We start from the raw sequence: 27,082 nt of genomic DNA on the forward strand, positions 1-27,082 counted from the left end.
ATTTATTAACATTTTAAAAAAAATTTCATTATTGAGAAGTTTTGGGAACACAACTTTTACCTTTGCAGAATATTGATGTTTAGTTCTGCAGAACTTGTAAAATTGCGGTGGATAAACAATTATTGTCACAGTCACATATAGCATGCAAAATTAATAAAAATTATAAAAACACAATCTACAAACCTTCAACTTCAATATTCATTTCACTTTCGGATATAAAACGATTGTTTTATATTTCTTTTTAATTATTAACTTAACGTTTTCAAAAGACATGCGCACGCTTTCAGTTGATCGCTGGGTTTGCGCGCTCACTTTGCGCCCCAATTTCTCCGCGAATATGTGGAGCAAGACAAAACTAATACTTGCTTTTAAAGCCTTGTTCTATTGATAAACAGATTCGCCAAACTTGAAATCAAAATTCCAAAATTGATTTTTTGATTTTTGGCCTATGGGACCGACCACTGTGCGCTGTTGAGCGCGTACGAATTTTTTCATTCACCCGAACCCGTTCTCTGGTACGAATCCAGCAATATAAAGAGTCACCCGCTAACATAAGTATTAGCATTCAGAATATTGACGTCCCATTGATTAAGGCTTAGGATTGCAGCTCGGACAATGTTCGCCAACGACATAGCACTACATTGTACACCAGCATATCGCGAAGAAAAGACGTTGTAGTCACCTTGATCCCATGAAGCTCTAATAATTATTGCAACATTATTAATTGGAATGAATGCATTTCGAATTTCATTTTCATTCCTTTCGGACGCTTCATCTTCAGACACTAAGTCGTACTAACTCCTGGTCACTAATTTGGGCATTGCCGTCAATACGTACATCTTTGTAAAGCGGGTTATTTCTGATTAACCATCTTAAAGCACTATAGACTTTTTCGCGACATATTGTGAATTCCCTGGTGATGTTCAAATTTTCTAATCGTTCGGTTACTACAATAATGCCTACCTAGCTTGCAGATCTTGGTAGCATACTAGACAGTCTTTCACTGACTTCAAAGATATCTTGGGCAAATAAAACTGCCTGTCCGCGAAAACCGTACTGCCCATAGAGGCCACTAAAATTTCACGATTTTAACAAAGGGAATAATTCTGCACAGCAAACGTTGTTCCGCCTGTGTCAATGTTTGAATAAAGTCTGGTATATAACCTGGATCCAGATTATTCCAGCAAGTTTTTGGTGGTGCTGTTGTTTTATTACTAGTAACATGTGTTTGACAGCGGGAACGTAATAACAATGATATTATGTTAATGATTACATGTTAATGATAACAATGACAAGTATGTTAATGCAGCAGCGTTGTACCGAACTATACGAACTTGATTAGGATATCAACGTTTGGTACAAATATCACAAACATGTATACAAATTGTGTTAATAGCATTCTCGAATGCCTGCAGATTACACTGTGCGACAAAAAAATGTTTAAGTTGATTTTTTCTTATTTTTCACTTCTACTAGTCAAAATAAGAATATAAGTTTTTGGATTTGTTAATATCAATAGCCAATCAGCTTCTACGCACACTCAAATGTCCCAAAAACGCGTGTTTTTGCATATTTCACAGCCTTATAATCACATATTGGGAAAATATTTTTTCACCGTTATAAGCGTTTTATGCAAGTTCAATATCTATAAATTAAAATGTATTAAGCAAATATACCGTTAGGCTTTTATAACAATGCTTTAAAATTTTTTTCTCCCAGCTCTATACTCTGGGCGACTTCGTATAGAACTTGTTACGCGAGGATACCTCTGAAAAAGCCAAAAAAAATCTGAAAAAAAATTCACTTTAAAAAAAAATAATAGTTTATTGGAAGTAAAAAAAAAATAATATTTTGTGTTAATTATTTTCATAATAATAATTTCATAAAATTTATCATAAAAAAAGAAATCCTATCACTTAGAAGGTGGCATAGATATTTTTGTGCATAATTTATGCATCTTAACCGAAAACAATCAAAAAAGTAACTTAAACAAACATTTCGTTAAATTTTGTCGCACAGTGTTATTAGCTCTGCATTGCTGGGTAGTACCCAGTTGGTACGCTCTTGTTGTTTATTTAACCTCGTATCGCGATGTTCAGGTGTTTTCGAACGCAACTGCTGTCTTTTTCTTTCTCGGTTTTTGTCCTGAAAAAACCAGTGGAAATCCTGCTGCTGAACTCAGGCCAAAATCCACTGGTTTTTGCATTCAATTGCAATAGCTGATATTCCACTAATCCCTCCCTAATTTTCAAAAACAATACTTATTAATTTCGTCCATGCATTATTATAATTTTTTATTTTTTAAAGCCTTTATGCTTTTAGCAGCATAGGTCTCTTTTTAACGATACTGATAAAAATACATTTGAAAAACAAGGAAAACAAATTTTCAGGACTAAATTTTTTTAGTTCTGAAAATCTGTTTTCCTTTTTTTGTCATATGCATTTTTGTACTTTTTATTTTTGGCTTTCGCGAATGAGGTGCGCAGGTCATCCTGGAACTGCCGAAATTGTAATGCTCGTTTCTGAGTGACTCTGGAAATAAAAACCATAATATAATAAAACATTGCATATTAATACAAACAATAAATATATAAACAGTATCGGGAAAAATATATTTTAAACTGAGAATTTAAAAAAATATGTATAATTACCAAAAAGAACGTTGGTAAAATTTGATAAGGCCGACTTGTCCCATTTTTCCAGAATAATTCCTGCTACCACGCCTTCCCCACCGAGCATATTTTTGAATACGGTTATCTGCAAAAAATAAACCATAAAATTATATGAAAACATAATATATTTAAAACTGCATGAATTAAAAAAATCTGATTGCATAGTAACAAGCATAGAAACACAGGGCCATTGAAACTTATTAAAAATTTAGTGAGTACTTACCAATGCTTCTGGATTGGACTCGGTTTCGTTCTCCAATTGATCGAGCTCCTCAAATGAGGAAATAGGAAACTTCCTATTGCGCACGTTCATGTTAGTTGTAATAACTGAAACGTGCGCAAGAATTTTTGCAGCCAAATCTATAAAAATTCCAAAAAAACACTTGATAGTTCTTGAAAAATTGAAAAATAAATTTAAATGAAAAACTTTCCAAATTGTTTAATCGCTGCTCGATCTTTATTAATTGGGGACAATTTTCGTGGTGGTCCATTCTGAAATATCAAAACATTTTTAAATTAATAAGTACCTGAGGCCTGTACATTTAGGGATTTTATACCCAATACCTTATTGCGCAATCCTGCAAGGATTGGGATGATGCTAAATAACTAATGTAGTAGGCGTAATGCTTGAATGACTTTATTCGAGCTCAAGGCCCGTCTTTTATACGTTTTTGGTTTACATTGGTTCTTATGCATAAGCTTAATCCTAACTGTTCTTATGTTCTTATCGTAATCTTACATTAGTCAATATGAAACATATGGTAATTAAAGGAGCTTTGAAGTTTCGTTACATTGATCGGTCAAAGGAGCTTTGAAGCTTTTGAGCGTGGTTTATGTCTGTTATACAAAGGTTGTTATATTTGATGTTTATATATGAATGTTATACGAATGTTACACCTCCCCTTTTTTTTTGAAAAAAATATAATATATAAATTGTTAAAGTTATTATTAGGTTTTTTTTTTTTTACATTATTAACCTATTAACTTAATTCTATTTAAGTGTACAGTTTGTTGTTTCTTTGTTTTTTCAAACTCTATTACGACATTGTTATTTTCGCCTATGTTTACAATCGTGTATTTTCCTATGTATTGGTTATCTAGCTTATGTCCTATTTCGTTTCTTAGCAAAATTTTTTGGCCTATTTTTATGTTAACATTATTTGTGTGTTTATCATAGTTCATTTTTTGTTTTTATTTGTATTTTTCTATCATTTGGTTTGCTTTGTTTTGGGCTAATTGTAGTTTATATTTGAGTTCTTTGTTGTAGTCTTCTATATTGTAGACTGGGTCAATGGAGTTTGAAGAAAAGGGTATGTTTGGAGCTATTTTACCAAAAACGAGTTCAAATGGGCAATAGCCGTGTACTATTGAGGGTGTTATATTAAAACAATAAGTAAAGTACTGTAGGTATTCGTCCCAATTAGTTTTATTTATTGAAATATACGATCTTATGTATTCGTTAAAGGTTCTATGGTTTTTTTCTATGGTACCAAGAGTTTGATGGTGATGTGCTGTAGAGTTTAATTTGTTGATTCTAAAATTTTTACAAAGTTCTAGTAAAACAGAATTCATGTATTCTGTTCCCATATCAGTTATAAAAGTCTTCATCGGCCCATATATTAGGATACATTTTTCGAAAATTGCTTTTGCGATTGTGTCAGCGCTTTTATTTGGGACCGGTATAGTAACTAGGTATTTTGTTAGATCGCATATTATGGTTACTGCATATTCGTTCCTGTTTTCAGTTTTTGGCAATGGTCCTATTGTATCTATTAGGACTCTTTCGAAGGCTTTAACTGGTGTGGGTGTTAATATCATTGGTGTTTTGATATGAGTTGTTGTTTTTGCCAACTTGCATTTTTCACATTGTTTAATGTAGTTTGGGATATCTTTTGTCATATTTTTCCACTTATATTCTCTTTTTATTTTGTTTAATGTTCTTGTGACCCCACTGTGACCTCCCGTTATTGGGTTATCATGAAATTGTTCTAATATAGTGGTTAGTTGATCTTTTTCTTTTCTATTTATCTTTTTTATGGGTGGTAATATTATTATTTTTATTTTTTCAAAAGTTTATTACCAATTTCTTTAAATTTGTTTATGCTCGTTAAGAGGAAAAGTTCATTATTTTTTTCAATGAGTAAAATATGAATGTTTGAATCATTGGCTTCTTTTTCAAGCCTTGGAAAGAATCTTTCTAAGTTGATTTTTCCTTTAATGACAAAATGATGATGGATTTTTTAATGAAAATAAATAGGTTAATGGTTTGTGGTATGTTTTTATTAAAAATTTGACTCCATAAATGTACGGCTTAAAATATTGAACAGCCCAATGGATTGCTACCAATTCCTGTTCAATAACTGCCTTGTTACTTTCTCCTTTTGTGAATGATTTTGATGCAAAGGATATGGGTAACTGCTTTCCGTTATATTCCTGGCTTAAACCTGCACCACAAGCATACTTGCTTGCGTCTGTTGTTATACAGAATTGTTTATTAAAGTCAGGATATTGTAATATTGTGGGGTGTTGTAAACAATTTTTTAGATAATTAAATGCTGTTTGACATTCTGTAGACCAGTCAAAAGTAATGTTTTTTCTAGATAATTTTGTGATATGGCGTGCTGACTTTGCGAAATTTGGTATAAATCGGCGATAGTAATTGCAGAAGGCTATGAATCGTTTCGCTTCTTCCCCGTTTTTAGGAATTGCGTAGTTTTTTATTGTTTCAAATTTACTATCATCTGGCAATATCCCTTTATTTGTACATTTATGTCCTAAAAATGCTACTTCATGTTTAAAAAATATGCATTTTTCTGGATGTAGCTTTAAGTTATACCGTCGGCATGTTTTAAAAACGTCTTCTAGATTATCAAGCATGTGTTTTTCTGAGCACCCTATAACTATTAGATCGTCCATATAAAGAAACGCTTGAGAGGGTTTTAACCCTGCAAATGCTAACGTCATCATTCTTTGGAAAGAGTTTGGGGCTATTTTTAATCCGTATGGTAGCCTTTTAAATCTGTAGAATCCTCTGTCTGTGGAGAATGACGTGATGTCACGAGATGTTTCTTCTAGTTCTATTTGGTGGAATCCTGACATCAGATCTAAACAGGAAAAATATTTTGCTCGTCCTAATTGGTCTAAAATGTCGTCCATTCTAGGTAGTGGGAATTTGTCGGCTATTAATTGTTTATTTATTTTTCTGTAGTCTATTACTAGGCGCCACCTTTTTTCAGTGCTGCCAGGTAACGATTTTTTTGGAACTAATAAAATTGGGCTGTTGAATTCAGACATTGATGGTTCTATTATTTTGTCATTTATAAGTTTGTCTATGTGTTTATTTATTTCTCCTTTTTGATTATGTGGAATTCTGTAGTTCTTTGTGTATACTGGTGTATTGTCTTTCAAGGTTAGTCTCTGTGTGTAAAAGTTATTACATGTAATTTTATCGTCTTGTTTAGCAAATATGTCTGTATATTCATTGCACAAATTGTATATTTCTGTTTTCACGAATAATGGAAAGTTCTTTTCTAGAGTTGACATAATGTCCTTTTGATGTTGTTTTGTTTGTGTGTGTGCAAGATTGTATAGTTCGTAGTCAGATAGTTTTTCATTCTTAAGTTTTGTCTTCTGTATTTGGGCTTCTTTAGAGTTAGTGTTAATAATGCGGACGAAAGGGCTGTTTTTTGAAATTATTGTATTAGCTATGAATACACCTGGATGGATTTCTTGGTTTGGGATTAATATTTCGTTTTCTTTGTTGTTTATTCAGGCAGGCTCCGGTTTTCACTTTCACAAGATTCTCTCGTTTTCGTTTTCAGAAACGAAAATTGGTGCTCCCGTTTTCACTTTCACAAGATTTTTTCGTTTTCAAAAAAGTAACAGGCAGGCTCCGGTTTTCACTTTCACAAGATTCTCTCGTTTTCGTTTTCAAAAACGAAAATTGGTGCTCCCGTTTTCACTTTCACAAGATTTTTTCGTTTTCAAAAAAGTAAATGCCTTTTTCTACATCAAAACGGTTCTCAATTGCAATAGGAAAAAAATAGTTAATTCCTTGGTCTATTGATGTTCATTTCACACCATCAGTAGATCAGTTTAATTCGTATTTATTTTTTTAAATAATTTTTTCTGACCCCTTCATGATTTCATAAATAAAATATTTGCCGTCGGCAACAACAACTTTCGTTTTGCTTAGGGGTCGATAAATCTATTGCCAAAAGTTATCGTCAATGCTGCCGTACTTGTAGTGGAACAAAAAAACCACTTTAAAATACTTATAAAATGAAATTATGAAATGTCAGACATATTAAAAACACATGTGTTGCATCTAAGATGTGTTGATTTTCTTAAATCAATCAATTTCTGCTTTCTTTTGGCTTCAAAACAGGCAATTGAAAATATAAATGCAAACAAGTCAGCTGTTTGAACAGTGAGAAACGATGAAAAAATGAAACGTTCCGATAACGAAACGATGACAACAAAATTGTGGAAAACGGAGCACCTAAAACGAAAACGTACGTTTTCGCCCAAAAACGAAAACGAAAAAATAAAGTGAAAACCGGAGCCTGCCTGATAATGAAGAAATAACTTATAAAATGATTTTTATACAGTACTTACCTCCATGATCAAGTGGTTTTTTCACTTGTCCGCTAGACCAATTTATTTTTGAACACAAACTGCGAATATACTGGACCACCAAAAACAAAGGCAAGCAAAAAGCACGATAACGTACTTGCGAACGCCGTCGTCACCAAGTAAGTGGACTATGGCGAAAGGGGGGGTCTGTTTATAGAAGAGGTGGTTATTAGAGATAAGGAAAAGTGCAGTTTTGATGAGCTTAAAAGCACTTCACGATTTTCAAGTTTGTCCGGCTTTTTTTGATAAATACTCCTATGTGCGGCGCGTTAAACGCTATTGGGCCTCCCATTAAAGACGCTGCAGGATGGAAGAAGGTATGACTATTAATTACTCTGTTAAAGAAATCCAATATATTAAAGAAAAATATTCCTGGTTTGGTGCGACTGGAAGTCGAACATTCGGAAGAAAATAGCCGAAAACAAGGCTGAGGCCAGGGCCACTGGCGGTGGTCCTTACTCGCAGCAGGTTGTAACGGACGTGGAGGAGGAGGTTGCCAAGATCTGCGGCCTGTACGAGATGGTGGAGGGAGTGGCTGGGCCAAAGTATGGAGTTTCGGTCACAGTTAACCCTGATTTACAAGGGGAGGAGGAAGAAACCCCAAATCAGGAAACGGTAGCCGAGGAGCCAAGCCGAAAGCGTCGGCGTCTCTCAAGCGCCACTCAACCTGATCTCCCAAGCCTTTGCGCAGCACAGCTGGAAGTTATGTCGCAGATGAGCAACTCCATGTCTGAGCACTTCAAGAGGATGGAGGCTCTGCAACGGGAAGACATGGAGTTAAAGAGAGAGCTTCTCTTAAAATTCAGTGAGATTAATAAAAAACTATGAGAATAAACAGATTAAGTAAATGTTAGGTTTTTTTTTTATAAACTTGCAGGGTAGAAGTCTTCTTTATATTCCTATCAGTATTAAGTTTATACTGGAAAAGACAGAGCAATTTCGTCGCGTTCTGATTGTCCGGCATTATTTCCCTCTGGTTCACTGACTCGTAATTTAAGCATCGTTGCAGGCAACGGAAACGGCTTTTAAGCACTCCAATTGTCCGTTCGATAACATTCCTGGCTCCTGTATGCCTTAAATTAAAAGTATGCTGATGCGTCCCAATCTCTGCGCTCCTGTAGGGAGTTAAGACGAAACTCTCTAGGGCGTATCCGGAATCCGCCAAAACAAAATGCCCGTTTATAGTCCTGGAAAAATATTCCCTGACGTCGGAGTGGTTCCAAATAAAAGAATCATGTCAGGACCCAGGGTGAGTGGCATCAATGGCGATGATCTCCATATTATAGTTGCAAACCTAAGGCTTCGGCCACGCATTGAGCGATGAGCGACTGAGCGACGCTCTCTCGAGCGACGTAAAATATTAAAGCTTATGAGAATGCATTGGAGTGGCCACGCAGCCGCTGAGCGACGAGCGAAGTTCTTGAGCGACAGAGCGACGTCGCTCAGCGCTAGAATTGGTTTTAATTTTTAGTGCATCGCTGAGCGACAAAATGCAACGAAGTCAAAAAATACATATGCGCGGAAGTTTTGATTTCGGCTGTTCAAGGTCGAAGTGTGTTGTGGGATGACACTCATAAAGAGTATAAAAATAAAAATTTTACTGATAAGCATTGGGATGAAGTAGGACTTATTTGTGACTGTACAGGTAAGCTTTTATTTAACGTTATGTACAATATACAATAACAACGTAAGTAAATTTATATTTAATATGTGTAGATGAATATATATTTTTATTGAAAGTGTCATTATTTAATCAAATGACTTAATATCGGAAATCCCAAAAAAAAATCAGTTAAAGAATTTCTAACATTCATTGCTGACTGACTGCTTCTATTGGAATGTGACTGTTCTTCAAGATTATCCACATTTCTTGAGACTACTATTTCGTTATTAATTTCTGCTGTCGCATTTATGTAGTCCAGATCACTGTCCCCATCACGTTCTCACATAATTATGTAAAATGCAAGCACATTTTATAATGTGAACTGCTGTGCTAGGTTTTGTCTCAATATCTTTTTGTAAAATTCGCCATTTCTTAGTTAAAATGCCAAAAGCACATTCAATGCACTTCCTGGCGATTGATAATCTTTCATTGAACTTTTCAGTTTTTGCATTTAATTTTTTTCGAGGATATGGTCTCATTAAATAATTTTTAAGTGGGTAGGCTTCATCTCCAATTAAAAAGTCTGGCAATATGATATTTGAGCCTGGTAGTGCTTGTGATGGTGGAACATTGAATTTGCCTGCTTCCAGCAATCTAAACAAAGTGGATCCACAAAATGTGCCACCATCGCTTTGCTTTCCTCTGCCACCCACTTCAATTGTTATACATTTTTTGTCAGCGAGTGATTTCCAAATTATAATGCTTGTTTCGCTTATAATGTTGCTAACAGTGCTTCTTCTCAATCGAAAAGCAAATGCCAAGTCACGAAATTAATTAATGTAGCAAGGTACCTAAAAATAAAAATATTAGCTTAACAAAATAAAACTAATATAAAATTAAATAAAATTATTAATAAAAGTTAATTGTTATGAACAATATACATATATATAAAATCTAATTTTTACGAGCTGCAGCAAAGGCCAAATGGAAAAATTTAAAGGATACATATAGAAGGACATTGCAAAAACTACCACGCCTACCATCAGGATCCGAAGCTCAATCATTTAATGTTAAATGGCCGTACTTGGAGCTGATGTCTTTTTTAAAAAAGACAGTTGCTCCAGATCCGACTGAGGGCAATTTGCAGGAGGACGATGAATGCATGAATTACTTGCTTTCAGATATGTTTCAGGATGACGAAAGCAACATGTCTGTGATGTCAACACCATCTACAAGTATAGTCGCAAAATCTACGCCCAGAAAAAGAAAAGTTAATATGGAAACCGAATTCTTGAATATAGAAAAAGAGCGACTGGATATGTTAAAAAATCAAATCGGAAAAGAAAAAGAAGCTGATGAAGAAAACTGTAACGAACTGTTTTTGTTGCTTTTATGCTCGCTACTTGATTGTGCGGCTAGCTCAGTAATGGTTGTGCGTTCGTCCCACCAAATTTATATGTTGTGATTGCCCCACCAGTGAATAAGAAGACAACGTTAATTTCTCGGATTTAGGCTCGTTTATTCTTTCTTTAAATCCGAACTACTAATACAATGTCGCCTTGGTATGCTGCTCTCGATGCTCTCTGGTACGTTTCCCTCGATGTCGCCTCCTGGGTTGAATCCCTCTCTTGTGCTCCCGCTCGATCGCTGCCCTCGATGTCGGGTACCTCAAGTGATGGAGTTGGACTATCTGGGCTCCACCCTAGTCCCTACTACTCCGTGCTGGGGCTGTTCAATCCCTGGGCCTCGGGGTTTCGCTGCTCCAGGACTCTGGCAGACACAGCAGGGTTCTCGGCGTGCACGCCTTTAACACCCGTGCCGTTCAACTGCGCGTCCTTCGCGGCTCGTCGCACCAGAACACAACTCTCGCCACGAGACGGACCAAGCGTACGCCGGATCACGGTCTGGTAGACTCTACAGTATGCGTCTGGTTCTTGACTCTGCCCCACCGAGGACACGTTTAATCGATTAAGGACTCGTATGTGTAGACTTGGTCAGGACCCGCTGGGCAATACGCCAGGCTCAATGTCACTAACCAGGGGTCGTCACAGGCGCCTAGTTCGACTCGTGTGCTGCCCACAGGACCTCAGCTACCTGTGTCTCAATTCGGAGACTTGCAACTTCAAGTCCCGAACGTCTCGACGTAGCGATCTTGCTCCCTGTAGACTGCTTGCTTGGGGTCTTTGCGTCCTTCGTCCGCGCCGTTGATCCTTTCTCCTCTCGTCCTTCGTGTTCGTCCTCGCTTGAATCCTTGCTTGTATCCTTGCTTGACTCCTCTTGCTTGTATCCTTGCTTGACTTCTCACTGCCTGATGTTCACTTGTGTTTCGCTTCTATTTGACTGATCCCGGCTGAACTGCGGGCCCCGCTTATATAGGGCCCCCTGGTCCCGTTAATCCTCGGCGTCTCCTTTTCATCCGGGTCCAAGGTCCAGCGGTGATCCCGTTACTTCTTCGGTCGAATCGCGTGACCGGGTCCAAGGTCCACCGCGATCCCGTTGCTTCTTTGATTGGATCGCGTGACCGGGTCCAAGGTCCACCGCGATCCCGTTACTCCTTTGGCTGGATCGCGTGACCGGGTCCAAGGTCTACCGCGGCCAAGCTATCCTTTTATCCAGCCCGTGATTATTTGTGGGGAGTTATCCAACTCCTCACATTCCCCTTACTTCGGAAAGGAAAACGAAGCTCGTATCTCCGCTCCGGCTGTCTCCTCCTGACTCCTTCGTCGGCGATGCGTCCCTCGTAGACGTTTTCCCCACAGACTCTTCCCTCGTCGGCGTATACGTTTCCCCATAGACGTTTCCCTCGTAGATGTTACCCTCGTAGACGTTTTCCTCATAGACTCTCCCCTTGTAGCTTTTCCCCCGTAGACGTTCCCCTCGCAGACGTAGACGTTTCCCTCGTAGACGTTTCCCCTCGTATACGTTTCCCCTCGTAGACGTAGACGTTTCCCTCGTAGACGTTTCCCTGGTAGACGTTTCGCTTCCCTCGTAGACGTTTTCATATCCCTCGTAGACGTTTTCGTTTCCCTCGTAGACGTTTCTCTGGTAGACGTTTCGCTTCCCTCGTAGACGTTTTCGTGTTCCTCGTAGACGTTTTCGTTTGTAGACGTAGACGTTCCTCTGGTAGACGTTTTCTCGACTCACACTTCGAATTTGCATCTGCACGCCTTCTTGATGCACGATGATAATTTGAATTTGCGCGCCCTCTGCCAACTCATATTCGCGCGCCTTTCCGATGCTCCCTCTGGTCACACTGTCAGCTGGCCGATCTGTTCCCACCTGTACCTATCAAGCGCCGGGTTGCCACTTGATCATGGCGCTTAATGCAGTGCGACCCATCACCCATCGGCCATCGGCCTATCGATAGTTCCGCCTGCCGATCCTACTCTATCGAAACCTTTCCACCCCGAGGTCCACGCCGGAGCGGAAAAGTTCCCATGGTAAATTTACTCTTTCTCCTTTCTCTTTTTTCATGTTTTCCTGCCTTTCCCCCTACAGCTCGCCATGCTCTTGACTCGCCCTTTAAACTGGACCTTGGATGGAAAAGGTTAATGCCCCCCAAAACCGCAAGTACCTGCCAACGCTAAGCCGCCCACGCTAATTAACCTCTTCTTCTTGCAGATCACATCAAACGACCCCCCATATATATTTTTTTAAAATTTTTTTAACGTGTTAAATGTGTTACCGAGTGCCTTTTTTTTTCTGTGCAAGTGTGATTTCTAAGCGATCGACTAACTCCCCCCTTTTATTATATTTTTTTTTGTTATGCTGGCCCCCCCCATCTTTGTTTACATTTTGCTTTCGACCCCTATCTCCCCTTCCCCCTCTTTCCGACCATTAAGGCTTTGCTGAGGGTTTTTTACTCGCTTCCCGTCTCCTAATTATATCATTTTCTTTTCATTAGATTTCCACCTTTTTTTCTTATCAGATTTTGATATATTTTTTTTTTTTTGATCTCGAGCTTATAAAATTCTTTTTTTTCATAGTTTATTTTCTCCATTTTTTTTCCTTATTAGATTTTGATATATTTTTTTTGATCTCGAGCTTGTAAAATTCTTTTCTTCATAGTTTATTTTCTCCATTTTTTTTTCCTTTTTTTTTTTCATTAAAATTCAAGCTTTATTTTTTTATCATTCCTTTTTTTTTTATTGGATTTTTTTCTTATGCTCCGCCGTTCGGCTACTGGGTGTATACCCTCATGCCTCCTGGCCCCACTCGGACCCGGAACTTCACCGCCCCCGCTGCACCATCACGCAGCGCCGACCACCGCGCCTCCGAGCGGCTTCGACGGCTCCGCATGTCTCGATTTCCGCGGGCCACTGCGTCCTTGGCACCTCCAGCCATATCCGTTCGTCCGGCACTGACACCTGCCGCCGCCATTCTGGTAGTCCAGCCCTGGCCACGGGCAAGGATGCTTGGCGTTTGACGCCGGGCCTCGACTTCACGGCGGCCACCTCGGGCCACAACCAAGGCCCCCTTTCCCACGGTTCGGGCTCCTCTTCCACATCCTCCGGCGCTGCCTCGGCTTCCTCTGGGGATTCCTCCTTCCTCGGCGTCGCTTCCGTGGGCCACCTCCACTCCACGGTGTGTTGGCACCACCGCACTCCCTCCTCCACATATTCCTTAAGGGAGTGTGAGACCCTCGCCTCTGGAATATCGGCCCGCCACTCGGGCCGCAACGGTCTCACACTCGCGGATGCCTCCTTCGGTGCCTGCTGCTCCATTGGCGACGGCGGCCTACCAGGCGACGGCCGATCTTCTGCCGCCTCTTCTTTCCCCGGATGCGGCGTTGGTGGTCGCGCTGGCACCCACCGAGGGGGTGAGGGCGTGGCTTCCCAGCTGGGTTCGACGTCCCAAAGCCCTCCTGGCGTCGGCGGCCGCTCCGGCACCCACTCAGGCGACTCGGGTTTGGACTCTGGCGCCCGCTCCACCTCCTCTATCTGCTCCACCCAGTGCCTGGGGGTTGGGGGGCACCACCATGCCCGGCGTCGGCAGTGGCACCTCCCTTATCATTTCTGGGCTCTCCCACAATGCCCGCTCCTCTTGCTCCGCCTCCTCTCGCCACCGCACGGCAACACGGCTAGCTCAGTCGGTAGAGCATGAGACTCTTAATCTCAGGGTCGTGGGTTCGGGCCCCACGTTGGGCGCCAGATGTAACGAACTGTTTGAAAAATTAGAAGCGTTTTTCTAATTATTAAAAACCGAAACTTGGGTGGCTAATTAATAAATTTATTTTGGCAAAACGACGAAAACGAAAAAGAAATGCGTGCGCTCGATCAAACTCAATTTCAACGAATGCTCTATTCTCCACAATCATACTTAAGCCTAGCTTACCGAAGGTTGGCGAAGACGGAGCGAACTCGCAGAGAGCGAACGAAAGCTTTATTGCGCTCCCGCCTTCGCCCTAAACTAACTTACAGTAAACTTCAAATTCAATTCAATAAGACTTATTTTAACAATTCAAAAAATAAAAAGAAAACGAAAAACTGGCTTCAGCCAACACCGGCCCCGTTGAAGGCCCGTCCGGCTTCAACATATTGGAAGCGGCGCCAATTTATGGATGGCCCGCTTAAAAATTCCTCCTCCGCTGGTCCTCACTTCGACGACCCTGACCATGCCGTCCTCTCCTGCGTGAGTGGCGATGATCCTTCCTATCAGCCATTGTTGAGGCGGCAGGTTGTCCTCGGCGACGACGACCAGTTGTCCTTCCTGGATGTTGGGCTGCTCCTGGTGCCACTTGCCCCGAATTTGCAGGCCCAGCACATAATCCAGGGACCATCGCCGCCAGAACATTTGCCTGGCTGACGAGACAAGTTGCCATCGCCGCAAGCAACTGACACCCGCCTGGTCCGGGGTCCGGAGTGCTGGGATGGGGAATAGCGGCCCGCCTGTCAGCAGGTGCCCTGGTGTTAGCGCTTCTCCGTCGCTGGGATCGTTGGATAGCGCGCCTAGCGGCCGGGAGTTCATCGCCGCCTCGATCCCGACGAGCACCGTCTCCAGCTCTTCTGCGGTTAGGAGCGCGCTGCCCACCGCTCGTAGGAGTAGGTGCTTTGCAGTTTTCACACCTGCCTCCCAAAGCCCGCCCATGTGCGGAGCCCGAGGCGGTGTGAATGCAAACTCGCATCCGCTTCTTGACGCGAATTCTCGAATGGCGTCTGCCTCCTTCTCTATGCGCTCCCGAAGGCCCTGGAAGTGGCGACTCGCTCCGACGAAGTTCGTCGCGTTGTCGCAGTGGACTGTGCGAGGGCATCCTCGGCGCCCAACGAACCTTTGGAAAGCCAATAAGAAGGAGTTAGTGGTTAAGTCTGACACAATTTCTAAATGAACCGCTTTGGACGCAAAACACACAAAAAGCGCTATGTAGGACTTATAAGGAGGCCTTCCACGAATTTTCAATGTCGTATAGACGGGGCCACAAAAATCAACGCCACAGATACTAAATGGGCGGAGAGCACGGAGACGATCTGCGGGTAAATTTCCCATAATCCCATTTCCCAACTCGCAACAACGAAAAATTACACCAAGTGCCTGAGTCTTCATGAATGAATGGGTTCAATCGTTGAAGACTTGGGCCAACTCTGGAGTTCTTCCGAACTTTTTCAAGAACTTCGTGATACTCGTGTTTCTGGATGGTCTCGACAATTTTTAAGAAGGCTTCGTTGTACTCATTCGGAGACAGAGTTTTTTCAAAAACTATACTCTTGTCTCTGCATTTCCTTATAAAGCGGAACATGTAACCGAACACTCTAAGCAGCTTGAGGTGTGACGAAAATCCCTCGATGACATCTACCAGTTCCGACTTCCGTACCGTGGCGGCCATCGTTACCACAGTCTTCCTTGATTCTTCAATTAGGACCTTTTCATCAAGAACGAAATGTGAATTTTTGGGCCAGGTCTCTTCTCCATTCTTCAAAAAGGATGGTCCAGTAAACCAGATTGAATCGCTAATTTCCTCTATGTCACAACCTCTTGATACAATATCTGCTGGGTTCTGGTTAGTTGGGACATGCCGCCACGTAGCTTCTCCTGACCACTCCTGAATCTCCGCTACCCTATTCGAGACGAATATCGACAAAGAAGACGGATGGGATCGAATCCAATGCAACGTAACTTCCGAGTCTGACCAATATACTATTCGTTCGATAGGGACCTTTAATAGGGGTTTGATTCTGTGACAGAGATCTGCGAGAAGGTGAGCGGCACATAACTCAAGCCTTGGGAGCGTTTTAGTCTTGAGCGGCGCTACATTAGATTTTGACGTCAGTAATGACAGTTTAATACCTTCTGCAGTTTTGCTACGAATATAGACGCAAGCTCCATAAGCTCTCATGGATGCGTCGGCAAAGGCATGCAATTGAACCGGTGACATCGGATCGGTGTGCACATACCGCGGAATTGTTATCTCTTCCAAACGAGACAATGTATTTTTCAACTTATTCCACGCAGTTTCCAAATGCACAGGAATCGACTCATCCCAATCCAACTTGTTCAGCCAGAGTTCCTGCAATAGGATTTTTCCTCTGATTACGATAGGACTAAGCAAGCCGAGGGGGTCGAACAGCTTCGATGTCACCGATAGTATGTTCCGCTTTGTCGCTCTGAGACCCATGACGGAATTGTCAATTTCAAACTTGAAAGAATCTTCGTTAGGCAACCACGATATGCCTAACGCCTTCGTCGACTCTGAATCCGAGATCGGTATGGATTTAACTGTGCTCTCAGATGCGGTGACCTCAGGTGAGTTCGAAAACCACTTTGTCAATTCAAACCCGGCGGTTTGAAGAACCTGAGACACTTCAGACCTAATAGATCTGAGCTCCTCGACGCATGCAGCACCAGTTAGCATATCATCGACGTAAAAGTCGGATCCAATCACTTCAGCAGCTCTAGGGAATGAAAGTTTGGCAGATTCACTCAACCTTTTTAAACACCGAATCGCTAGATATGGAGCTGGACCAGTTCCATATGTTACGGTGTTGAGCTGGTATAATCTCAAGGATTCTGAGGGGTCTCTTCTCCACACTATGAGTTGAAATGGCCTATCCGCTTCATTTACCATTACTTGACGATACATTTTTTTAACATCGGCTGTCAGAGCAAACCTGTGCAGCCGGAAGCGGAGCAGTGTGGAGTATAACTCATCTTGGATAGTTGGGCCTACCATCAAGATATCATTTAGGGACACCTGAGATGACGTTTTGCAAGAGGCGTCAAACACGACACGCAACTTAGTAGACGTACTCTGGGGCCTAAGGACACACTGATGCGGAATAACATAATGTGGAGTCAAAGGAACTCTATTGTCTGTAGGAGACATATGACCTAACGCGAGGTATTCTTCCATGAATTCGAGATACATTTTCTTTAATTCAGGATCTCGCGACAACCTTCTTTCGAGCGACAGAAATCTCCTTTTTGCAACCTCGAATGAGTTGCCCAATCCAGTGGGATCAGATTTAAACGGCAATCTAACTTCAAACCGACCTGATGGCAAAACCTGAGTGGTCTTTCTATAGTGTTCTTCACACAACTTATGCTCAGGTGATAGAATTTTCTTTATAGATGGCATTTCTTCCAGTGACCAAAACTTTTGTAGTGTGCTATCAATCGATACTAACAGCTCTTCACTACAACTATAACTATTCACAACATCTCTTGGGGCAGACGCCTTGTATCTGCCTGAAACAACCCATCCAAGTAGGGTCTTTTGAAGAGTTGGATAGTCAGGACCTTGCTTAATTTGACCAACAGCTAAAAGCTCGAAAAATGATTCTGCTCCTATCAACATATCTATTCTTTGTGGCTTGTAGAAATAGGGGTCTGCTAATGGTACGTTCTTTGGAATTTTCCAGTCACTGATATTCACAGACTGGTCCGGATGATATCCGGATATCGATTTCAAAATCCAAAAATCGAACGAAAATTCACTACCATTTATTCGCGACTTCACCACTGTGTGTACCTTTTTCTTAACTTGAGAATTGGATTCGCCAATACCAAGTAAGTTGATACACGATTCCTCTTTACGGATCTGTAAGCGGCGAGCAAGGTCTTCTGTAACGAAATTGGCTTGAGACCCAGAGTCAAGAAGGGCTCGAGCCAAAATGTATTCACCGCTTTTCGTGCGGACACTTACGATCGACGTGGCCAAAATCACCCTGTCCAATGATGTCGCATGCATAACATGTGACGTGGAAGGCTGATCCTGACTTTTAGAGGGAGACAGACTCTCTTGGGGTGGTGGCAACGCTAAACTATTCTCGGAGACGGTATACCTGTGCAGTAAAACGTGATGCGAGCGACCACAAACTCGACATTTACTACTCTTGCATTTGGAAACCGTATGACCCTTTCGCAGACAATTTATGCACAAAGATGCATATTTAACAAAATCGAACCTTTGCATTACTGACAGCCGACCAAACGGACTACAGTTCGCTAGGACATGGTCTCCAGCATTGCAATAGCTACAACTTTGCACGGACTTAGTGTTGGTCGAAGAACACGAAAACGAGCTTCGATTATGTTTGATCGGAATTAATTTATCTTGCTTTGGTTTTGATGTTTCCTCAGCAGATAAATGCTGATATCGGCGATTCAACATCTTCTCACAATCGGACCAAAGCGGCAAAGTTTCATAATCGAGCTGTTCTTCCCATTTTTGTTTAGTCACTGGGTCTACTCTGTTCAAGACGAGATAAATCAACATTGCATTGGATATTTTTTGTATCATCTCCTATCGATAACAACGATCCATAAATTGATGAAACGGTATCGATAAGGCTTCTTAAGGAAGACGCTGATTGGTGCGTAGTTTTTGGAAGAGTGAACAATGTTGAGATATTATTCATAAAAATCAAGCATTCGTTATCGTAGACTTTTTTAAGGCTGGCCATAGCCTTCTCATAATTGCTCGCGGTGACTTGATAAGCCTTAATAGTCCCTAAGGCTTCACCGGAGAGACACGAAATTAGGTGGTTAAATTTCTCGATAACTGGAATGCTGTCGTCTTGATGAACGAGAGTTTCAAAAAGGCTGATGAAATTTTTTAAACTCCGAATATTTGCCGCTGAACTTTGGCAAGGCCAAATTCGGAAGTCGAGCTCGAGTTGGGGCTACAGAAGCTGATCCGGAAATTTTTGGATCGCTTGCTGTCTTCAAGGCCGACAAAAGCGACATTAATTTTGCCTTGGTAACAATTGATAGCTCCTCCAACTCATCTCTAAATTCATCGCCATTATCTATATCTTCTATCTCTTCTTGCAATAGATTTGCCTTATTAATTGCAGCGTTTAACGTATCTAATCTACATTTTAATTCTTCTTCTTTAATCGCGATCGCGCCAGAATCGAGTCGATCAGTTAATCGGCGAATGCTTTTTACTCGATTTTGTAACTTGGCTTTCAAGTCTTCAAGCAGGTTACTTTTTGGCTTTTCTTGGCTCATTTTTGAATTAAATTATCAAAAACCAAATTTATTAAAGTAAATTATTAAAGGACCAAGTGTGAAAAATTTAAATGAAATTAATTTTCGAATTAAACCACAAAAAAAAAAATAATTTATAAATTATTAAATTTGTTCGAAAAAAATTATTAAATAATTATTATTATTAAATAATTATTTAAAAGCGAGAAACAACGAAAATAATTTTTAAATTGAATATCGAGGCACGAAGTATCAAAATTAATAGTTGGTGCAAACGACGGTGAAAAACAATATACCCAACCGAATGCGGGGTAGCGCGTCACTTGACGGTCCGTTAACCTGTAGCGCGCCCAAATGACAAGAACCCAACAACAACAACAACGCTGCTAGCGGCGACCAAGCGAAAGCGAAAACGAAAAAAAAGTTTACCGCTGCAGCTGCTTGTATATAAGGGCTTATTTATTTGTGTATAACGGCTCAGATTAACTTCCCAACTATTAACTTGCGAGGTTTTAACGATAATTAAAAACAAGGGGGGCGACAGTGATTGCAATAATTTAACACAATTTAACAAAAGTTGCATCCAAATTGGTTCAAATAGTATACATCAATTTAGCACTTGTAAATATTAGGTATTTATATATATATAATGGCTTTAATATTTTGCTACTCTTTGAAATTATTAAAATTGTTTAAATTTTATTTTGCATGCAATCTAGCTCTACTATTTTGTACATATGTGCCAAGAATTGAAAGCGAGGTGCAATTTTTCAGCACTAGACAATCAACAAATATTTCTAGTTTTTTGTCAAAACTCAGCTTTCAATTTTTGCACAAATACCTTTGGTTCTTCGTTTGGATCTTTCAATCCAGCTGCCACTTTCCTTTTGCAACTCGAACAATCGCAGGGCATCCCTCGTCGGTGGCAGAAACGTCGAATTAGGGTATTTAATTTCGCGACCGGCACGATTAAATTAATAACTGGAGCTTAGTATTTTCTTTAAAACACACGTCGCGGGCAACTTTGTATTTTACACGCAGTTTTGGATTTCTGTGCAACTTTCTGTATCAAAAAAACACAAGAACAAATCACTTGCACTTTTATGATATTTGTGTCACTGTCACTTTTAAAAAATTTGTTGCCTTTTATTTAATTAATTAGTCCACCCGGGGGCGCCATGAAAAATTAGAAGCGTTTTTCTAATTATTAAAAACCGAAACTTGGGTGGCTAATTAATAAATTTATTTTGGCAAAACGACGAAAACGAAAAAGAAATGCGTGCGCTCGATCAAACTCAATTTCAACGAATGCTCTATTCTCCACAATCATACTTAAGCCTAGCTTACCGAAGGTTGGCGAAGACGGAGCGAACTCGCAGAGAGCGAACGAAAGCTTTTTGCGCTCCCGCCTTCGCCCTAAACTAACTTACAGTAAACTTCAAATTCAATTCAATAAGACTTATTTTAACAATTCAAAAAATAAAAAGAAAACGAAAAACTGGCTTCAGCCAACACTGTTTTTGTTGCTTTTATGCTCGCTACTTGATTGTGCGGCTAGCTCAGTAATGGTTGTGCGTTCGTCCCACCAAATTTATATGTTGTGATTGCCCCACCAGTGAATAAGAAGACAACGTTGATTTCTCGGATTTAGGCTCGTTTATTCTTTCTTTAAATCCGAACTACTAATACAATGTCGCCTTGGTATGCTGCTCTCGATGCTCTCTGGTACGTTTCCCTCGATGTCGCCTCCTGGGTTGAATCCCTCTCCTGTGCTCCCGCTCGATCGCTGCCCTCGATGTCGGGTACCTCAAGTGATGGAGTTGGACTATCTGGGCTCCACCCTAGTCCCTACTACTCCGTGCTGGGGCTGTTCAATCCCTGGGCCTCGGGGTTTCGCTGCTCCAGGACTCTGGCAGACACAGCAGGGTTCTCGGCGTGCACGCCTTTAACACCCGTGCCGTTCAACTGCGCGTCCTTCGCGGCTCGTCGCACCAGAACACAACTCTCGCCACGAGACGGACCAAGCGTACGCCGGATCACGGTCTGGTAGACTCTACAGTATGCGTCTGGTTCTTGACTCTGCCCCACCGAGGACACGTTTAATCGATTAAGGACTCGTATGTGTAGACTTGGTCAGGACCCGCTGGGCAATACGCCAGGCGTGACCGGGTCCAAGGTCTACCGCGGCCAAGCTATCCTTTTATCCAGCCCGTGATTATTTGTGGGGAGTTATCCAACTCCTCACAAAACAAAAACGTAGATTTATTATTTTTTAAATCACTTTTGCCTTTTTTTGAAAAATTTACTGACATCGAAAAGTTGGAAATTAGAAATGAAATACAAAATATAATAATTGCTAAGCTTACAAATAAGGAATAAATATTACATTAAGCTACTACTTATATTATCATCATTATTATACTTACTATACTACAGTCGACTCTCATTAATTCAAACCTGCGATAATTCGAACCTCTCTATAATTCAAAGTTATCTCGAGGTCCCTACGAAATCTCTTTATATTTCGAACTAAATCAGTACATTTTCATACACTTGGTAATTCGAACGAAAAAATCATTGATATTTAACAAAACCACGCGTTAATTCGAACTCATCAGCGTCTAACACTCGACAATTCAAAGTTGCAGAGAAAAAAGTGGGAAATTTTGCGACAAGTTCAAACTTGACTTTGTTTTTGTTTTGATTATGTAGCTTGACCATTTGACGCACACACTTCTTACGAATTACAAAGCTTATGTCTACAAAACGAAAGTGATGAAAAAGCATTTCAGGCACTTTTTCTCTTTAAAAAAGTTATTGAGCAGTGTGAGCAGCAGAATTGTACTTTAAAGAAAACCAGTATAACAAAGTTCTTTCGAAAGATTAATTAATTCACATTACGAATACATGTACGTACACGAATGTACCTCTTAATTCTTATCATTTGTATATTAATAAATAAAAATTAGCCCGAACTTAATAACTCGAAGTTTTATTTATTTTCTCTCGCAAAATTTCGAACCATTTGATATTTCAAACTCCTCGATAATTCGAAATATTTCAAGAGTCCCTCGAGTTTCGAATTAACGAGAGTCGACTGTATTACTATTACTACTACTATACTTATTTACTTACAAACACTTACATACACTTACCTTAATAATAATAACGTTCAACTGTTGCAGAGGGCGGTGAGACTTCCAAGGATCTGTATCTGCGGGGCACGCTATAGTATCCGGCTCTAGCTCGTCGACTTAGGGGTGGTGGTCTTGCTTGTACAGATCTGGACACTGTCTACGCCAGGGGTGCTCAAGATCGTCTTATGGCAGTGCGTTTACTAACACATCCACAAGAAAACGTGTACATATGTAGCGGCGCGTTTGTGTTGGGGTGCAGCTGTGCACTGAGAGAGAAAATGCCTATAGAGAATGTATTTGGTGTTTACCTCCAGAACTACGAAGCATATTAAGCATTGTACTTCGCATTTAAAGTTTATGCTAAAAAAAACTGCTCTCTAATTCATCACTCATTTTGATCCGCCAAAAAATTTAACATAACACTTACGATGGTCAACCCCGAAATAAATCAAAAGCCAACGCAGACAGAAAGATAAGTTTCAGTGCATGTGCTCGAGGAAAAAACAAAAACAAAATACATTGCGATCAGATAAGCGTGACGACGGACAGAGATGTAATGAAGAAACAAGCAAAATTGTTTTTGTTTCGCATGCAAATCGAAGCCCATATGCACGGTGCTTATGGGCGCACTACCCATAAGCACAGAGCTCTACAAAAACAAAAGTGCACTCGGTGCATAGGCGTTGAGCACCCCTGGTCTACGCATTACTATTACTAAGATCAGAAATTGAGCGTGCGTGCGACAAAAAATAAAGCTAGTAAACTAAACCAGAAGAATGCATAAAGTCAGAAAAAAATAGAACAATAGAGAAATTCAAACTGGAGAAAAAGTGAAAGAAGAGAGAGAGAGATTTAATATAAGCGAAACCTTGGGTGTAATTCCGTTCGCATGCTGCCCACCCTACCTATGACCACCTGCCGCTAGAGCATGACTCTGGTGATCCCTTTTATACCCTAAGACTGCCTAGACATCAGCTGAGTTCAGTAGATAATCGTTTAAACTTCCATTATTTAATTCACAAAATAAAGAAAAATATAAAATGAGAGCCTTTAGATAATTATAAAATGAAGTAATAAGGATAATAAAATTATTATATGGTAGAAATATAAGAACCTATAATTTTTATTAACTAGTAGGGGTAAATATATATGGTATATATATTTAAAGATTTGGTATAAGTATAAGTGTAAATGTAATTTTAAGTAAATACTATTGCTTGCTAAATTCATGACTTGGACTTATTTTATTTGATTGGATTCTTTAGTTAATTCAGGTTGCTCTTTTCCAAAACTCTTTCTTCTAACCCTAATACATTTTTTGCTTTTGCCTTCATTAATTACTTTAGTATTTTCTTATAAAATTATTAAAGGATATATGAAATTTCAAATAAGATCATTTTTTTAATATAATAGCGAATGGTTTAGCTTGACGTTAAAACTGTCGGGAAAAATAGAATTGAATTTAATTAACTGATGAATTTTTTTTGTTTTCTTTTATAAATGGGTGTGAAGTTAAACAAATATTTTCAATAATGACTCACGGAAACTTGTCCATCGGCGAAATATCGATCTCCCGACGCGGCATGCTGAAAAAGAAAATGGTTGGTATGTTGCATAACAACACCAGGTTATATTATGACCTTCACACTTCACTTTATGGTTTGGAAAATATTCCAACTTTTAACATTTCTTTTTTTTTACCCGACATTCTTGAACACGCCCCACCATAAAATTTAACATTTCAAATTGATCAGATTTCAAGACAATTATTATGTAAATAAAACTGGCTGTTAAAGCACTAATGGACTCCCATAGGTTAAGTTTGAACTTTCATTTACTCATTTTCAAAAAATTTTCCTTAACTTCGGCTCCGCTACTGCCGACAAAACTGCTGCCAAGATTGGAGCGCCTGCGCCTAGATGCGGCTAAAGGTTATGTGCCTGTGTGTGCCTGAGGAGTGTGTGCTGAGGTTATGCACGCAGGTCTAGGTGTGCTGAGGTTATGCGTGCTGGCCTGTGGATGTGCCGAGGTTATGCACGCATTTTTTTTAAGCCAGAGAAGGCCTCCCTGTTGACCTTAACTTATTTGGCTTGCGGCCAAATCTGACGACTATGGCCCCCAAAAAAATAGAATGCTGCGTCTCCAATATAAACACAGCCCCCTTCTGCTGTAAACGAAAATGCAAGGCAGCTAGCGATGGAATCATATGCAAAAGTTGGAGCTTTCCAAAACGTCTCTGACACAGCTGACGCGATAGTCACGAACTGCAATCTGGCTACCTCCCCAATTAGCCTTCTCTAAGCCGAAACTTATCAGCTATGCTTTGAGGAATGCTTCTTTTTTTTTTTTAAGTAAAAAAAAGTAAAAAGTCTATATTTATTATTTAACGGGTATTAAATATATCTTAATGGAAGGTCATGTGGGTGGTATCTTTGTATTCTTCTTCTCCTTGGTCTTCTAATTAGCCTGTTCCCCAGGGAGTTATGATGAGAGCCAAGGCGTCTGAAGTAGTTTTCAGCATGCGTTCGACAAACATCGCCAACCTTTGGGATTTTGAGATCTCTTTCTATATCTCTGGTTCTCATGAACCAGGGGGCATTACAAATCGATCTCACAATCTTGCTTTGCGCTATTCGTGTTTTGTTTAGGTTCGACTTAGACCTATACCCTTGTAATGCATATTTTCAGATTGGACTGAGAATCGATTTATAAATGCGAACTTTGTTCGACAAGGAGAGCTTATTTCTTAAAGAAAGTAGCCAGGACATACTTGCTGCCTTTGAAAGCACTGCCTGCTTGACCATTGTGGTGTGCCTCTGGAAAGTAAGTCCTCTGTCCAAAATAACACCAAGGTACTTGTAGTAGTGCTAGTGATGAAGTACAGAACCTAGCATAGAAATGCCTGGAAAGTTCTTTGGTCTTGTGGAAAATGTGATACAAGCACATTAAACGCAGTTTATGCCTATATTCCAATCGGTTGTCCATTTTTCTAGCTAGTTTTTCAAGCTTTTCATCAAAGCATACATCTAAAAAGACGGTGAAAGCGGTATACTGTCTGCTTTTCTCCTCCAGCGGTATTGGCCAGTGTCCATCCTTTAAGTCCAGGCTGCTGATATGTCGTGCCTCCCTTAACTGATCCAGGATGTAGTTGATCATAGGCAATGGGTACGCATCTTTTACTGACTTTGCGTTGATTTATCGGAAATCTACGCACAGCCTCCATTTTCCCGTCTTTTTTCACCATGACGATTGCAGAGCTGTACGGGCTTCTTGACGGCTCGATGCATTTTTTTCCAGCAGCTCGTCTACCTTTTCGTTTATCTCCCCCTGCATTTTGGGGTTCTTTGGGTAGTACCGCTGCCTCACTGGCTGGTCATCCTTCATCGTGATTTTGTGATATCCCCTCCTCGAGTCCTGCGCACTTTACCTCCGCTCCCATTTTCGTGAGGAAATCCCACCCCAGCACTAGGGCGTCTATCACCCTTGGGAGGATCAGCAATTGCATCAAAACCTTTTTCGTCCCGAGACCAACTTCTATCTCCAGATGTGATTGGAGCTCCCACACCTTCCGTCTGCCATGCGCACCTGCCTTCTCGTAGGCACGACCTTACCGGTTGCAGTTTCCAATGGAGCAAGGAACTATAACAGGTCTGTTAGGATGTCCAATTCATCTACAGTGAATGGTTGTGGAGCTTTTGATGTACTCAAGAAAATAGCCTCATGGGTTTTTAAAATCCTCTCTATCATAAAGTAAGCCCTGTTTCATTGAGTAGGAACTTCCTGCTGCAGACTATATTTTGTTTTCCCGTCTTGGTAGTCTTGCAGCTTTTTGTATGCTATGGAACTGAATTTGATTTGTCTACCATGAGAAAGCCTTGCACCACTAAATTTAACGTATGAGCAAAACAGGGTATATTTCTTTTTGGAGCAATTCACACGCCTTAATCATCGAGTTCGCATTATCTGTAACTATTGTCGCAATTTTAGAAGACATGTCATACTTGTCAAAAACGGCTAGCGAACTGTCCTTTATATTTTCTGCTGTGTGATTTGCTTCAGAAAGCAATTTGTTCGTAGACAAAACGGCAGTTTGCAGCTTAAACTCGTTTGAAACGAATATGCATGTCACAGTAATAAAGGCATCATTAGATTGTGATTCTAAAAATTCTATTTCTTTCAAGATATGTACCTATTAGTTTATCCTCGAACTGCTTTGCCATCAAAACATTTTGCAAGGTCTTTCGAGATGGTAACTTGTATCGGAGATCAAAAAGAGCATCTCGCGAAAGCTAGTGTCTTCCACAAGTGAGAACGGATGCATGTTTGTGGCTACGTATCTCATGACAGCCCTATCAAGTTCAGCTTTTCTGTGCGAATATGAATCATAAGATGTACTAATAAAAGAATCTATTTTTTTTTTTTTTGAAGACGACGGCAAATCATCAGCGCTTAATGTTGGATGTATACGCTTCATATGGTCGAAAAGATTCGTGTTTCCGTTTATTTTGTACAATTCATGACGAAATACGAACATGGCCGACTTACTATCATTTTATTTAGAAAAAAACTCCCATACTTTTGATTTTCCGACAAACGATTACTACCTACAT

General features: G+C 40.4%; 1 non-coding gene across 1 annotated transcript; it reads left to right on the forward strand.

Moving 5' to 3' along the window:
• The first annotated feature begins 13,984 nt into the window (after window positions 1-13,984).
• On the forward strand, window positions 13,985-14,057 carry Trnak-cuu. The gene has a single exon. It is a non-coding gene; the product is annotated as a tRNA-Lys (tRNA).
• The last annotated feature ends 13,025 nt before the right edge of the window (window positions 14,058-27,082 follow it).

The sequence above is a fragment of the Drosophila ficusphila genome, unplaced genomic scaffold, assembly GCF_018152265.1.
Source record: "Drosophila ficusphila isolate 14025-0441.05 unplaced genomic scaffold, ASM1815226v1 contig_197, whole genome shotgun sequence".
Classification (NCBI taxonomy): Eukaryota; Metazoa; Arthropoda; class Insecta; order Diptera; family Drosophilidae; genus Drosophila; species Drosophila ficusphila.